The 15,712-nt window shown below is 46.7% G+C and overlaps 1 protein-coding gene across 1 annotated transcript in view; it reads left to right on the forward strand.

Moving 5' to 3' along the window:
• The window catches only part of cspg4 (chondroitin sulfate proteoglycan 4), a 98,463-nt gene that overhangs the window by 289 nt on the left and 82,462 nt on the right, over positions 1-15,712 (forward strand). The window lies entirely within an intron of this gene.

Here is a 15,712-nt window from a genome sequence, read left to right on the forward strand (position 1 = left end):
TTTTGAGAAGAAAACAGATTTCTTTTTAGGAGAGAAAATATGTCTTTTTATTGTATCTGATGGTGTTCGTTCTGCACTCGCACAGTCCTCATGCCATTCATTTCTGACCCTGGCTCTGACCCAGTCCAACTGTTGGTGTCAGTTCTAATACTTTTTTTTCAGTATGCACCCGTGTGTGTGTGTGCGTGTGCGTACGTGTGTGTGTGTGTGTGTGCGTGCGCGTGCGTGCTACGTGTGTGTGTATGTGTGAGCCGAGCGGGTGTTTACCTTGAGACTGTTTGTGTTGAAAGCGTGTTGGCAGAGGACAGGAAGCAGTGGAGGAGGTGAGGCCAGGTCCCTCTGGCTGGCTGAATGGCTCTTTCAGTGGAAAACTGTGCACAGTGGCAGCCAGGTCTGCTCCTTACCCACCCAGAGAGGAGAGATGAAAGAGAGAGGCAGTAGTGATGGAGTGAGAGAGAGAGAGAGAGAGAGGTAGGGAGGGGGGGGGGTTGGATATTGGAAGGGCACGGCCCACACAATGGCCCCACAGTTCATGGCCTCAATCAGCTGCACAACCTTCCTTGATATGATGCCGCGAATCAATTCTTTCCTCCCCTTATTCCTCTTGTGTGTACTGTGTGTACATGGGCGAGGCAAATCTGACCTTTGACCTGGCTCACGTATTAGGTGGTGTGGGGGTTGAAGGGCGGGGGGAGACACATGAAACGATGTCTTTGAACAGCTCGGCTGAATCCCCCTCAACGCAGAACTGTACACATGGCAAGTTGGCAGCATCGGCGGTTGGACTTGGAGCAGATGTTGAGCCTATTGTGTTTCTCCGGCTGTCAGATCCTCAAAACTCGCACAGGCAAATTCCACTCCAATGAAAGTCTGGGCAAAGCTCGACCAGTGTCTCATTGGTTAAAGTCTGGGCAAAGCTCGACCAGTGTCTCATTGGTTAAAGTCTGGGCAAAGCTCGACCAGTGTCTCATTGGTTAAAGTCTGAGCAAAGCTCGACCAGTGTCTCATTGGTTAAAGTCTGGGCAAAGCTCGACCAGTGTCTCATTGGTTAAAGTCTGAGCAAAGCTCGACGAGTGTCTCATTGGTTAAAGTCTGGGCAAAGCTCGATGAGTGTCTCATTGGTTAAAGTCTGGGCAAAGCTCGACCAGTGTCTCATTGGTTAAAGTCTGGGCAAAGCTCGACCAGTGTCTCATTGGTTAAAGTCTGGGCAAAGCTCGACCAGTGTCTCATTGGTTAAAGTCTGGGCAAAGCTCGACCAGTGTCTCATTGGTTAAAGTCTGGGCAAAGCTCGACCAGTGTCTCATTGGTTAAAGTCTGGGCAAAGCTCGACCAGTGTCTCATTGGTTAAAGTCTGGGCAAAGCTTGACCAGTGTCATTGGTTAAAGTCTGGGCAAAGCTCGACGAGTGTCATTGGTTAAAGTCTGGGCAAAGCTCGATGAGTGTCATTGGTTAAAGTCTGGGCAAAGCTCGACGAGTGTCTCATTGTTTAAAGTCTGGGCAAAGCTCAACCAGTGTCTCATTGTTTAAAGTCTGGGCAAAGCTCAACCAGTGTCTCATTGGTTAAAGTCTGGGCAAAGCTCAACCAGTGTCTCATTGGTTAAAGTCTGAGCAAAGCTCGACCAGTGTCTCATTGGTTAAAGTCTGGGCAAAGCTCGACGAGTGTCTCATTGGTTAAAGTCTGGGCAAAGCTCGACCAGTGTCTCATTGGTTAAAGTCTGGGCAAAGCTCGACCAGTGTCTCATTGGTTAAAGTCTGGGCAAAGCTCGACCAGTGTCTCATTGGTTAAAGTCTGGGCAAAGCTCGATGAGTGTCTCATTGGTTAAAGTCTGGGCAAAGCTCGACCAGTGTCTCATTGGTTAAAGTCTGGGCAAAGCTCGACCAGTGTCTCATTGGTTAAAGTCTGGGCAAAGCTTGACGAGTGTCTCATTGGTTAAAGTCTGGGCGAAGCTCGACGAGTGTCTCATTGGTTAAAGTCTGGGCAAAGCTCGATGAGTGTCATTGGTTAAAGTCTGGGCAAAGCTCGACCAGTGTCTCATTGGTTAAAGTCTGGGCAAAGCTCGACCAGTGTCTCATTGGTTAAAGTCTGGGCAAAGCTCGACCAGTGTCTCATTGGTTAAAGTCTGGGCAAAGCTCGACCAGTGTCTCATTGGTTAAAGTCTGGGCAAAGCTCGACAAGTGTCTCATTGGTTAAAGTCTGGGCAAAGCTCGATCAGTGTCTCATTGGTTAAAGTCTGGGCAAAGCTCGACCAGTGTCTCATTGGTTAAAGTCTGGGCAAAGCTCGACCAGTGTCTCATTGGTTAAACTCTGGGCAAAGCTTGACAGGTGTCTCATTGGTTAAAGTCTGGGCAAAGCTCGACGAGTGTCTCATTGGTTAAAGTCTGGGCAAAGCTCGATGAGTGTCATTGGTTAAAGTCTGGCCAAAGCTCGATGAGTGTCTCATTGGTTAAAGTCTGGGCAAAGCTCGACCAGTGTCTCATTGGTTAAAGTCTGGGCAAAGCTCGACCAGTGTCTCATTGGTTAAAGTCTGGGCAAAGCTCGATGAGTGTCATTGGTTAAAGTCTGGGCAAAGCTCGACCAGTGTCATTGGTTAAAGTCTGGGCAAAGCTCGACGAGTGTCATTGGTTAAAGTCTGGGCAAAGCTCGACCAGTGTCTCATTGGTTAAAGTCTGGGCAAAGCTCGACCAGTGTCTCATTGGTTAAAGTCTGGGCAAAGCTCGACCAGTGTCTCATTGGTTAAAGTCTTGGCAAAGCTCGACCAGTGTCTCATTGGTTAAAGTCTTGGCAAAGCTCGACCAGTGTCTCATTGGTTAAAGTCTGGGCAAAGCTCGACGAGTGTCTCATTGGTTAAAGTCTGGGCAAAGCTTGACGAGTGTCTCATTGGTTAAAGTCTGGGCAAAGCTCGACGAGTGTCTCATTGAGTAAAGTCTGGGCAAAGCTCGACCAGTGTCTCATTGGTTAAAGTCTGGGCAAAGCTCGATGAGTGTCATTGGTTAAAGTCTGGGCAAAGCTCGACGAGTCTCATTGGTTAAAGTCTGGGCAAAGCTCGACCAGTGTCTCATTGGTTAAAGTGTGGGCAAAGCTCGACGAGTGTCTCATTGGTTAAAGTCTGGGCAAAGCTCGACCAGTGTCTCATTGGTTAAAGTCTGGGCAAAGCTCGACCAGTGTCTCATTGGTTAAAGTCTGGGCAAAGCTCGACGAGTGTCTCATTGGTTAAAGTCTGGGCAAAGCTCGACGAGTGTCTCATTGAGTAAAGTCTGGGCAAAGCTTGATGAGTGTCATTGGTTAAAGTCTGGGCAAAGCTCGATGAGTGTCTCATTGGTTAAAGTCTGGGCAAAGCTCGATGAGTGTCATTGGTTAAAGTCTGGGCAAAGCTCGACGAGTGTATCATTGGTTAAAGTCTGGGCAAAGCTCGATGAGTGTCTCATTGGTTAAAGTCTGGGCAAAGCTCGACCAGTGTCTCATTGGTTAAAGTCTGGGCAAAGCTCGACGAGTGTCTCATTGGTTAAAGTCTGGGCAAAGCTCGACCAGTGTCATTGGTTAAAGTCTGGGCAAAGCTTGATGAGTGTCATTGGTTAAAGTCTGGGCAAAGCTCAATGAGTGTCATTGGTTAAAGTCTGGGCAAAGCTCAACCAGTGTCTCATTGGTTAAAGTCTGGGCAAAGCTTGACGAGTGTCTCATTGGTTAAAGTCTGGGCAAAGCTCGACCAGTGTCTCATTGGTTAAAGTCTGGGCAAAGCTCGATGAGTGTCATTGAGTAAAGTCTGGGCAAAGCTCGATGAGTGTCTCATTGTTTAAAGTCTGGGCAAAGCTCGATGAGTGTCATTGAGTAAAGTCTGGGCAAAGCTCGATGAGTGTCTCATTGGTTAAAGTCTGGGCAAAGCTCGATGAGTGTCATTGAGTAAAGTCTGGGCAAAGCTCGATGAGTGTCTCATTGGTTAAAGTCTGGGCAAAGCTCGACCAGTGTCATTGGTTAAAGTCTGGGCAAAGCTCGACGAGTGTCATTGGTTAAAGTCTGGGCAAAGCTCGATGAGTGTCATTGGTTAAAGTCTGGGCAAAGCTCGACGAGTGTCTCATTGTTTAAAGTCTGGGCAAAGCTTGATGAGTGTCATTGGTTAAAGTCTGGGCAAAGCTCGACCAGTGTCTCATTGGTTAAAGTCTGGGCAAAGCTCGACCAGTGTCTCATTGGTTAAAGTGTGGGCAAAGCTCGACGAGTGTCTCATTGGTTAAAGTCTGGGCAAAGCTCGACCAGTGTCTCATTGGTTAAAGTCTGGGCAAAGCTCGACAAGTGTCTCATTGGTTAAAGTCTGGGCAAAGCTCGATCAGTGTCTCATTGGTTAAAGTCTGGGTAAAGCTCGACCAGTGTCTCATTGGTTAAAGTCTGGGCAAAGCTCGACCAGTGTCTCATTGGTTAAAGTCTGGGCAAAGCTCGACCAGTGTCTCATTGGTTAAACTCTGGGCAAAGCTCGACAGGTGTCTCATTGGTTAAAGTCTGGGCAAAGCTCGACGAGTGTCTCATTGGTTAAAGTCTGGGCAAAGCTCGATGAGTGTCATTGGTTAAAGTCTGGCCAAAGCTCGACAGGTGTCTCATTGGTTAAAGTCTGGGCAAAGCTCGATGAGTCTCATTGGTTAAAGTCTGGACGAAGTTCGACGGGTGTCTCTCATTGGTAGCTAAAGAGAAAGAGCGCCTCTTGATCTGAACGGAGGAGTGGTGCTTTGCTGCAGTGGCACAGACTCAAAGCCCAGCTGGAGAGCTGAATTAATTTCGACTTGGCGGTGATGTGGGAGCAGGAAAGATTAAGCTGCTCTTCTGTTTGCTCATTTATAGATAAGCACCATTGATTGGCGTGGCTGTAACACCTCCATTGACGAATTAGTGGAATTTGCTGGCGTTTTGCATTAACTTTCTGGCAACCTGCAGCGATGTGTGGTTTGGCGGGACGTACCGCCGCGCGGGACGTACCGCCGCGCGGGTCAAAATGAGAGCGGACTAAAACGCAAAACTGTTTTTGGGTACAATTTCCCCTCATCCAATTAGCTGCTGGCACACTCCTCCCACAGGCTCTGTGTGAACAGTCCTCACCCACTGACCCCGGAGAACTCAATGCTAATGTTGACCAGATGTACCCAGGCACTGATTCGATTTTGGCCCCCCATTTTGCTCAACATAATGTCTGCCTGCAAGCTGTCACGGTGGACGCTTCCACCAACTACCTGGAAGGCTTAGCGACGGTTTCATGTCTTGCCCGTGTGTTTACATCTTCATATGTCACAGACCGTGCATGGCGTGATACCCCGATGCCTGCGGTACTTGAACTCACTGGCATCTCTCTGTACATCAGTCCCTTTGCCCTCTTTCTCCATCGGATGGGATTTGTGTAGCTGCACTCACTTATACCTCGTGATGGAGGGATTTGAGTCAATTGCAGAGGAGTGGGGGATTTGAGTGTGTGCACCATAAAGAATGACCAGAGCCACAGTCAGCCTTCTCCTGTTCTCCTCTCTGCTTTTCCATCAGTGTTCTTCAGTGGTGCAGTGTACCAAAGCACGCCCACTTTCTCACACATCTTGTTCTCTCTCCGCCCACATACTGTAGCAGCCACAGTCACTGTTATGATGTGGATGAGCTGAGCAGAAGCAGTAGCTCATGTGACACTGTACCCAAACCATATGTTTTAACTAGACAATATACCAAACACCTCTGATATGAGCTTCCCACTTTTTTTTTTCTTTTTTTTTTTTTTATTAGTTTATTTGGCAGGGACATATACAAAAAAAAAACATTAAACCCCATAGGGGAAGAGATGCTTTGTAACAGATTTAGCCATAGGCTACTTTCCATCTGGAGTCCCTGGGCAGGTGGATACAAAGGCCATTCAGAGTAAAAAAAAAATAAAAAAAAAACACACAATAAAATACATAAGTCTAAAAAACAGGGAAAGGGCACAGGTTAGTATAAAATAGATAATAGTACAAAATTACCTTAATGACATACTGGTCAGCTTTCAGCCCCCCCCCCCCCCCCTCCCAGTATCCTAGAACACACAAGCTGTTTCTAAATTGGTTATCTAATCACCTTATCATTGTAGGCTATTGGTAAATGTCATGTCTCTGCAGATTGGGGCAGTCATACATACATGATGTCTGATACAAACATTGCTTAATGATTGATGTCAAATTGTGAGGCTTTTAGAGATGACTTGCTCCTGAATGTGGTTGCATCCAGAGACTGCTGCACGTGAGCCTGCTGCTATCTCCCCCCAGGACTATAATGTCACTATGGTAACAAGAGAACATAAATATGTATTTTTGCCCGGGCTTGGCGGAGCGTCTGTATACAAGGTCTCCATATGTTCCTTGAGAGTTGGCAGGAGCCCGACGACGGCGTGACTACAAGTGTCTGCACAGAAGATGAATAAGTCCAATATTTGCCTTGGGGGAATTTGATGAGATGAGTCTTCTGGTGGCTCTGCTGGTCCAACAGATGAGCTGGGCGACCCTTTGCTCACCTCCTACTTTAAACAACGCAATGTTAGGACAGAGTAGATATGTTGCAGTTGGTGTAAATCCAAACAAGAAAATCAGTGTTTAGAAAATGCACCACCCCATCATGGAAACCCCTCTACGTCTTGTGACTGAATGACCCGAGTCCATAAAGCACAGTATATATAGTGTGTCTACAAACTGTTTGAGGCATCTTCACAGAGCGAGTCGTCATTACATGCTTATTGTCCATAAGGGGGATTTATAATGATAGGCTTCGTAATAAGTGGTTCAAATTCTCTCGTGCTCATTTCTCTGTCACAAGTACTTCACTATATCCTAACATATGTCTTTTCTATTTAAAAGAGGATGGACTCTGGGGGATTTCTTTGCAGAACGAGGCGTTTTCTCCTAACATCTAGCCTTGAAGATGACTAGCACCGTACATGAGTCAGTCGTGTCTTTCAGAAGGCATCGGCACTTTCACAGTAACAAGCTTGTGGGTGTATGGAGATAGGGCCCTCAACGCTGCATAGCATGGAAGAAAATCAATATTGATAATGTTACTAATATGATACAGCCTCTCTGCCTTCTGCTTCTCTTTATCGTTCTTCTTCTTCTTCTTGGCACTTTGAGAAGGTTTGAGACGTTTGAGTGAGTCATTATTAACGAACTTGTTGGGTTGTGGCCTGAGGCAATTACCACTGCAATCATTCAGAAGTGACTTGTGTGGGCTAAAGCGATCGCTGCAGTAACTCCATCTCTCTTGTACAATATTCAACCTGTGCAGCTTTGGTTGAGTCCCAGCAGCAGCGAGGTTACTAGTGATTATACAGTGACATTCCCATAACTGAAGCCCAACAAAAGTGTGAGAGCCACTGCCATAAAGGAAAGGCTACAGGTTTGGTCCGCACAACAGTCATATTCTATCCTGTGTCCTCGAGCTAGACACTGAACACCTATGTCCTCACTCATTGTAAATTGCTGTGGATGAGAACGTCAGCGGAATGCCTCAAATCTAATTTAATCTCTTGGACATTACATGGTTAATCTCATTGAGTTAGAGTCATATAGGCCTAGAATCAAAGTAGGATCACCACGCTTTTGTTTTGACAACGTAGTCCTCTGGTAATTAATAATCATAAATTGTGGAGGAGGGTCGAGCCTATAGGATCATTTTGTTTCCGGGCCCGGGCGAGATATGCAGCAGACCTGAAGCCATCAAGTTGAGTCTTCCTTGATGTTGCAGGTGCACAACTGTTGAAAAAGTGTTGGGATAATCCTGCCTTCGTTTTGAATATACTATATAGTATATACTATACTATACTATATACAGTATAGACCACTGGTTGCCACTCTTGCTTGGGATCAGGGCCTTCAAAAAGCACAGATCCTAGTTCAGTTTATTCTCAGTGTGATGCAAAAACTGTGAAAGAGAGGCATGTCCCTTGTAGGGATGTCACGATACTAGAATGTCTACTTGGATAGCGGTACCCAGGAAAATATCGATACTCGATAGCATTTTCGATATACCACGGAGAGGGGGGAGGGGGGGATGACAACACATCAAGAGGCATAAAAAATAAACGAAGACAGATGAACAGACAGACGTCGTACGTTTCTCCATAATCTAGACCTGATGATGAACTCATTAAAATCTTTGCACTTACACAGCAGATTACCGTAAATTCCGGACTATAAGGCGCACCGGAGTATAAGCCGCAGCAGCAAAATTGCCTGTTTGTTACATATATAAGCCGCACCGGACTATAAGCCGCAGGTGTTTTAATGTTTTTTTTTTTTTTTTTTTTTTTAATTGTGTTTTAATGTTTAATTACCATATGTAAGGGTTCGTGCACAGAGGGGATTGTCGGGAAAGAGATGGCTGTTTGAGGAAACTCCCATTTATTAACATTTCAACAAAACAACATAACACAACACCACCTGTGTTTTTTTTTACAGTGCACACAGTGTCCGCGGTGTGGTGAAAAGAGGGCAAGAGAGGAAATTAAAACAGAAGTGGATTTATAGTTAGAAAGAGTGCTAAAGAAGAGAGAATTCCGTTTTTTATTTTTTTATTTTAGTTACTCACAGTACTATTGACCAGTCCAACTCAAAAGATATTCGGCAGTTTCACTTTGAGCTCTTGTTCCGCCGCTGTCCATCAATGGTTATGACGAGTCTCGCTGGGTACAGTACGCCAAAGCATTAGAAACTCTGTCCACGGTTGCCTTATTTTCTTTAGTGAGTGAGTGGATGGACTTCTGCACGTTTTCAAACTTGTTTTCAAGCTGCTCAAAACCTCTGAGCGATGTCGGACTTAATCGATAGTGTTTCACGGAGTAAAAGTTAAGCCCAAGCCGTGTATCTCCAGCCTCCAGCAGGTGAGTCATTTCCTCATTCATGGCGGTGATTGCTTCGTCTCTTTTCTTTCTGCTTACTGGTTTTCAGTCTTGTGCTTCTTCCAGCAGACATTCGCCCCACTCTTTAAAGTTATTCAGTTGGTTCTGGTCACCTTATTCATTTTAGATCAGATCGCTAAAACATATTGTTTGGTCTGGTGTAGCAGCTGTCTAGCTGAGCGCCATGTTCACCGTGATGCCGGTTGATTTCCGCCAAATGATGTCAAGTCAAGTCAAGTCAAATTTTATTTATATAGCACCTTTCATACACAAAGGCAATTCAAGGTGCTTTACAAAAAAATAATCGAAAAAACAAGCAGCAAAGCAATGCACATAAAATGTGCAGATGAAGCTGTGTAACCTGTAAAATCCATCGATTTTGGAGGTCACCGAGTGGCCGTTTGCTGAAAAAATCCATAGATAAGCCGCACCGTTATATAAGCCGCAGGGGCCAAAAAACAGGGAAAAAGCCGCGGCTTATAGTCCGGAATTTACGGTACACCTGCTCTAGTCATCAGCCTATCAGAACACTTTGAGCTTGTTGACGCAAAAGACACCCACCAATGACAGGGAGGCAGAAATCAGTAGTATGTTTTCGCATCGATACTTACCGATACCTATTGCAAATGAGTATTGTACCCGTTTGAATTTTTTTGTATTGATTTTTTCGATACCATCGATACTTTTGACAACCCTAGTCCCTTGCCTTGAGGACTCTATAGTCCTCTGGCAGATGCTCTTTCCCACAGTGCTCTCTTTCAGGCTGCTTGGCTGTCACGGCAGGCCAGGCTGCTCGGATTATATTTGCAGGCCGTGATGTGCTTAGAGCAGGCAGACGGCCCACACACAGACCTCATTTAACCTCGGGTGGGTCTAAGAGTTCCTGTACACAAACAGAAGCCAAGGCTCCATCCTTAGGTGGCAGGTCAGAGGGCATCTCATGGTATGCTCGCTCGCGTGTTGTTTTGACCCCCTTCAGTCAATCTGATACAGACGTCTCGGTCGATGCGAGGAGGGGGGGTCTGGTAGAGGTTTAGAGACGGTTAGTTTAAACCCAGATTTCTGCCCTGTAAGTGTCAGGTTGCCATTTCGAGTTGGGTGGGCGGCTTCTCAATCATCTGTGATTACCTTGTTAACATGCAGTTTTATGCAACTCTTCAAGGAACACTCCGCCCATTTTCAACCAGCTTTGTATCATTAGAACATCAGTAGTATATCAGAAAACTGTAAACGTTTTTGAAGTCTGTCATTTAATTTGACAGTTATTGAGTGACTCAAATCAACTCTCAATAACTGTCAAACTATTCATCATTCATCTAGTTTGACAGTTATTGAGAGTTGATTTGAGTTAATGAGTTATTAATTTGAGTTAGTGTGGACCAGTCATGTCACTGGTCCACACTTTAACACTCAATAACTGTCAAATTAAATGACAGACTTCAAAACCGTTTACAGTTTTCTGATATACTACTGATGTTCTAATGATACTGGTTGAAAATGGGCAGAGTGTTCCTTTTGTGTTCCTTTTGCCAACACCAAGAGTCTGGGGCCGTAACTGTAGGTTAACGTCGAAGGATGTAATGTGCCTTGCTCAGTGCGAGTGCGAGTGCGTGTCATTCGCTTCCCCAACTTAGGCTTTCTTCGCGAGCACAAGAACTCAAACCTCTGACCTTACGGGCAAAAGTTCTTTAACTTTTCGCTGCGATGTCCTATAGTATATTCAAAGTGACTGGTGTATCCAGAGAGCAGACACACAGCATTGTGCGCAGGCTTGTTGTGTGCAGAACCAAACCGCTGATCAGCAACAGAAACATGTGGCTTCAGAAGTACATGTGTTGTTGTGCCGCAGCAGTGCTCAACGTGAGGTCCGGGGAGTGGGGGGACCACCAGGGTTCTTTGAGGGTGTTCCTGTTCCAGTCCCCAACATGATGATGAAGTTTAAATGTATGTCTTGAAAAAAGGGGACTTGCTGATTGGATGAAACCTTAATGACCCATGGGGAAATTGGCTCATTGCAGCTGCAGAGAATTAGGACAGAGTAAGACGCTGAGTACTGGAGATGATAACAAATGAGTAATTGCAATAAACAATGACAAAAACCAACAGCGAATAATATAGCAAATAAATGAAGACTAAGTACAGTAAGTTGGACAACACGGATAATGTCGTGCTGATTAGGATACCAGTCACAGAGCACAGCAAATAGGCTACGATCTGAGCGACAACATTGAACGTCAAATCCAGAAACACAGAGTGATATTCCGCTCCACTGCAGCGACTGTACCCGCCATGTTTATTTGTGATAAGCGCTGATGGCGAATTTAAAACTCCAGAGAATTTTCTCATCATCACAGAACTGCCAATTCCTCAATAAGCAGGAATTATGCATGAGCAGATGTCTCGATATGAGTGGCCTGTTTTTTTTTTTTTCTGTTTTTTTCTAGCTTGTGTTAGAACTCTTTCCAGAGAGAAGGAGGCATTCTCACTTTTTGGTTGAACAAAAAGGATCCAATTGTACTGTACACTGCATGCCATAGTTTCTCTTATCCGTTGAAAATAAATTGCGTGAAGAAAGGAACGTCAAATTGTCTTCGCACCCCTCAGAGGCTACAAATACAATCGCTTTACCGCCCAAGATCGGCTCTCACAATCTTTACTTGTAGTTTGTCCTAAATATCATTAACACCTAATATGATTTGATAATATTAATAATATTAACGTTGGGGCATGGTGGTGCCTCACACTCTCACCTCACAGCAAGAAGGCCCTGCAGGTTCAATTCTCACCTGGGACGCTGTTGGCACTGGGGGGGGGGGGTGTGTGTCTCCTCCCCATGCCTTCGGTGCCTTATAGTGCCCAGTTGGGCTATCTGGTGAAAAGGGCCTTTCTGTGTGGAGTTTGCATGTTCTCCCCGTGCTCCCCCGGGCTTTCCTCCATATAACATCAACGTGGACGCCCACTAAAAAAACATGCAGAAGCATCGTCGTCTGACCAGCGGCGGTTGGAAGAAGTCGGTCCCCGCCGGGGCGTGTCGCTGCAGCTGCCCACCGCTCCTCGCCAGCCCGTGGAGGAGCACGAGGAGCCAGGATGGGAAAAATGCAGAGTACAAATTCCATTGTGTGTGTGTGTGTGTGTGTGTGTGTGTGTGTGTGTGTGTGTGTTGTCCATCCTGTACCTTAACCTTTGAGTGATCTCACTCCACGTTATCATAAGAGACGCGCTTTGAGCACTTAGAAAAGCGTACAGTAAATGTAATCTATTATTATTTTCACTTTACAAATGAATGTCTAAATTAGATTTAGGGAAAGCAACACGCTTTGTTAAACATAATGATACATTGTGTGTTCAATCGCACGCTCTGATCGGTAGAATCAAAGGGATGTGTGGCCGAACGGGTAACGTAGTTTTACTACGTAGCCACTGGAAAAGCTGCAGGCATGCTGGGAAATGTTTCCAGTGTTGCAGGGCTGCTGATTCATCTGAGATGTGTTAGGAGAGGCCTGAGGTTTCCACGGCCACATCTGGACTCAGCTTGGTGGCTAAGTAGCATGGCGAGCTGGAGGCTTTCATCAAAATGTCCTTCGCTAACCCCTAATATAGACAAAACAGCAGCAGTGAAATCACGTGTGTGTGGAGCTCAAAGCACTGCAATCATTGAGCTTCTCAAGAATACTCGCTATTAGATCTGGAAAGGCATAGGCATGGAGAGAGCAATCTGTCATCAAATAAGCATTTGTGTTTGTTCTCCCAGCAACTCTCTTCAAACTTTTTGAAAGTTATATAAGCCACAGTAGTTTTAATTTGTGACAATACAATTTCAAACACCTCTTTGAAATGAATGTGTTGCACGTTCAAATTCGGATTCGTTAAGTTTAGACACGCGCACACACACGCACGCGCGCACGCGCACACACACAGCATTATACCTCAGAGATTTAGTCTTTTTGTTTTTTGTACAAACGTAGCCAGTCCAGCGCAGTAGCTAGCACATAATGACTCATAGTGTTAAATATAGAAGAATCGAGTGCTAGTGTGGGGATCCCTCCCTCCAGCCCAGAAGGTGCCTGACTCCCTCCAGCCCAGAAGGTGCCTGACTCCCTCCAGCCCAGAAGGTGCCTGACTCCCTCCAGCCCAGCAGAGGGCGCCTGACTCAGAGACACACGGCCACAGTGGTTCATCATGAGACAGCGGACTCCAAACTAATAGCTTTGTACTTTCAATTAGCTCCCGACCGTAAAACCTCATTAGCCTTTGATCCAACAGCTACGGCTTTAGATGCACTCATGCAGTGCCCGTCCGCCCGACTGCTGCACAGAGCGCTGTTCATGCAGTGCCCGTCCGTCCGACTGCTGCACAGAGCGATGTTCATGCAGTGCCCGTTCACCCGACTGCTGCACAGAGCGCTGTTCATGCAGTGCCCGTTCACCCGACTGCTGCACAGAGCGCTGTTCATGCAGTGCCCGTCCGTCCGACTGCTGCACAGAGCGATGTTCATGCAGTGCCCGTTCACCCGACTGCTGCACAGAGCGATGTTCATGCAGTGCCCGTCCGTCCGACTGCTGCACAGAGCGCTGTTCATGCAGTGCCCGTTCGCCCGACCGCTGCACAGAGCGCTGTTCGCTTCCTTACTAAAAGTTTATTCATCAATATTGAACGTGTCCAATGTGACACTGCACGTCCTCAGGTCCCCAGCAAGGACCAAGTGTAAAGTAGATCGGGCGAAAGGTTCTCGTGATAAGCAAAGGACACACACATAGAGATTCCTCGCTTCATACAGTAGTACGATGAGATATATTCAATATTATAATTTCTCCAGGGATAATTGATGAGGGAAGTTATAAAGTCTTCCTGCTCTCTCTGAATGTCATTAAGGACTGCTCATATGCAAAGTTACGACACGCTGTCTAAGTTTGAAGATCCTGGCAAACACCTGACCCCCCCCCCCCAAACGAAAGTGCTTCCTCGCTGACATAAATATGAACACCCTCTTGTTTCATCCGCGTCGCTCGCTCGTCTCGTACTCCATCATCGCTCCAACATGTCAGCGGGAAGCTGCTGCCGTTAGGAGGGCCACTTCTCACAGCGCGCTGACACGCGGGCGGATCAGCGCCAGCTCCCATCCTGTCCCAAATCTTCATCAGCACCGCCGAGGGGCCGCCAAGTGTTCTGAGTCATTTGACGCCAGACGGGCCTCATCAGAGGGGCTGGGTTCAGACGGTATCAAGGGGGCTGTGTGGATAGCACCACCAGGCCTGCGAGCTGGCAGATGACAGTCTGGAATAGATTGCAGCAGATAAATATAACCAAGACGACAGAACCAACAAAAGAGCACATTGCTTCACATGGGGTTGACGAAAGAGGAGGCAGGAGGGAGGAGGAGAGGGTTGACTTGGGGCTCTCGGGTGTGTGTGTGCGTGCGTGTGCGTGTGCGTGTGCGTGTGTGTGTGTGTGTGGGTGTGTGTGTGTGTGTGTCAGGGCGTGTATATGGGCTGTGGTTCACACAGATCCCAGTGTTAGGGGCCAGAGCCATGTCGTCATGGCTCTGGTTATGCAGGCTTAAAATAGGCAGAGAGAGGAAATGGTGTGTACCGTGAAGTTCAGTTTGACTCACTTACGGCCTCCTCCAGCAGCACGGAGCAGTGAGCGGCCGCACCGTCGAGCTGCAGCGGTAGATTCCCTGTGGTCGCGGGGTCGCAGGTTCGAGCCCCCGCGTGTTACCTCGCTCCGGCTTGGTCAGACGTCCCATACAGGCACAATTGGCTGTGTCTGCGGGTGGGAAGCCGGTTATGTGTCCTGGTTGCTGCACTAGTGCCTCCTCTGGTCAGTCGGGGGGCACCTGTTCAGGGGGGAGGGGAACCGGGGGGAATAGCATGATCCTCCCACGCACTCTGTCCTGCCAGTGAAACTCCTCGCTGTCAGGTGAAAAGAAGCGGCTGTATCGGAGGAAGCATGTGCTATACTACTCTACAACTCCTCAGCCATTTTCTGTTCTTCGTCACGTGAAAAGGTTAGAAAACGCTTAAGTAAACCGACTTTGGATCGGGTTAAGTAAAGGCAAATAAAACTTTGGATAAGGCTCGACAACAAGTTGAAGGCAAATGTATACATCCATCCATCCACCACCACAGCAAGGCCAATTTCCTCATTCACTCGTTCAATGTCACATTTGTGCCCGTTTCTCACGCGCCGCGTCTCACATGATCCTTTGCTGGAATTGAGATTATATATTTCAGGCACAGGGCGCATATTTGCATTTGATGATTTCATATTTTGCGAGACGGAGCTAAAAAATGATTACATGCTTGATAAGGAAAACAGGAAAAGCAATAATTTTTTAATGAACTGGCACTCTCTCTGGTGGAGGAAAACAAAAGATTATAGAGAAAGTGTGACAACCTTGAAGCGACTGACAAAAGCAGCTGAACTCTGCAAAGTAAACAAATAAACGTGCCAAACCACAAAAGATGCAGATGACAGGAGAGATCAGTGTGCGCTAAGAAGAGCCCATATTTTTGTGGCCAACTATGCAGTTTGATTTCTCCATATGATGCCAGGGAATGGGGAATGTGAGCTTATGGACGAGGGGGGAAACTGACCACGTATGACCCCGGAGCATCCAGGCACTCTGCTGCCAAAGATGCTACAGTAACTAGCATTCCACAGCTTCTCTTCCGGGACAAACCGCGGAAAAGACAGTCAGGATATTTTTAAACGTTGTTGTTGTTGTTGTTGTACTGTAGCATTTGGTGCAAAGTTGGGCTGGTTCGCAGTGCTCTCAGCATGCTTTTATTTCGCTCGTATAGTGACACCTCCTTGGTCCCCCAAAGGAG

The sequence above is a fragment of the Poromitra crassiceps genome (assembly GCF_964638095.1).
Source record: "Poromitra crassiceps genome assembly, chromosome: 30".
Lineage (NCBI taxonomy): Eukaryota > Metazoa > Chordata > Actinopteri > Beryciformes > Melamphaidae > Poromitra > Poromitra crassiceps.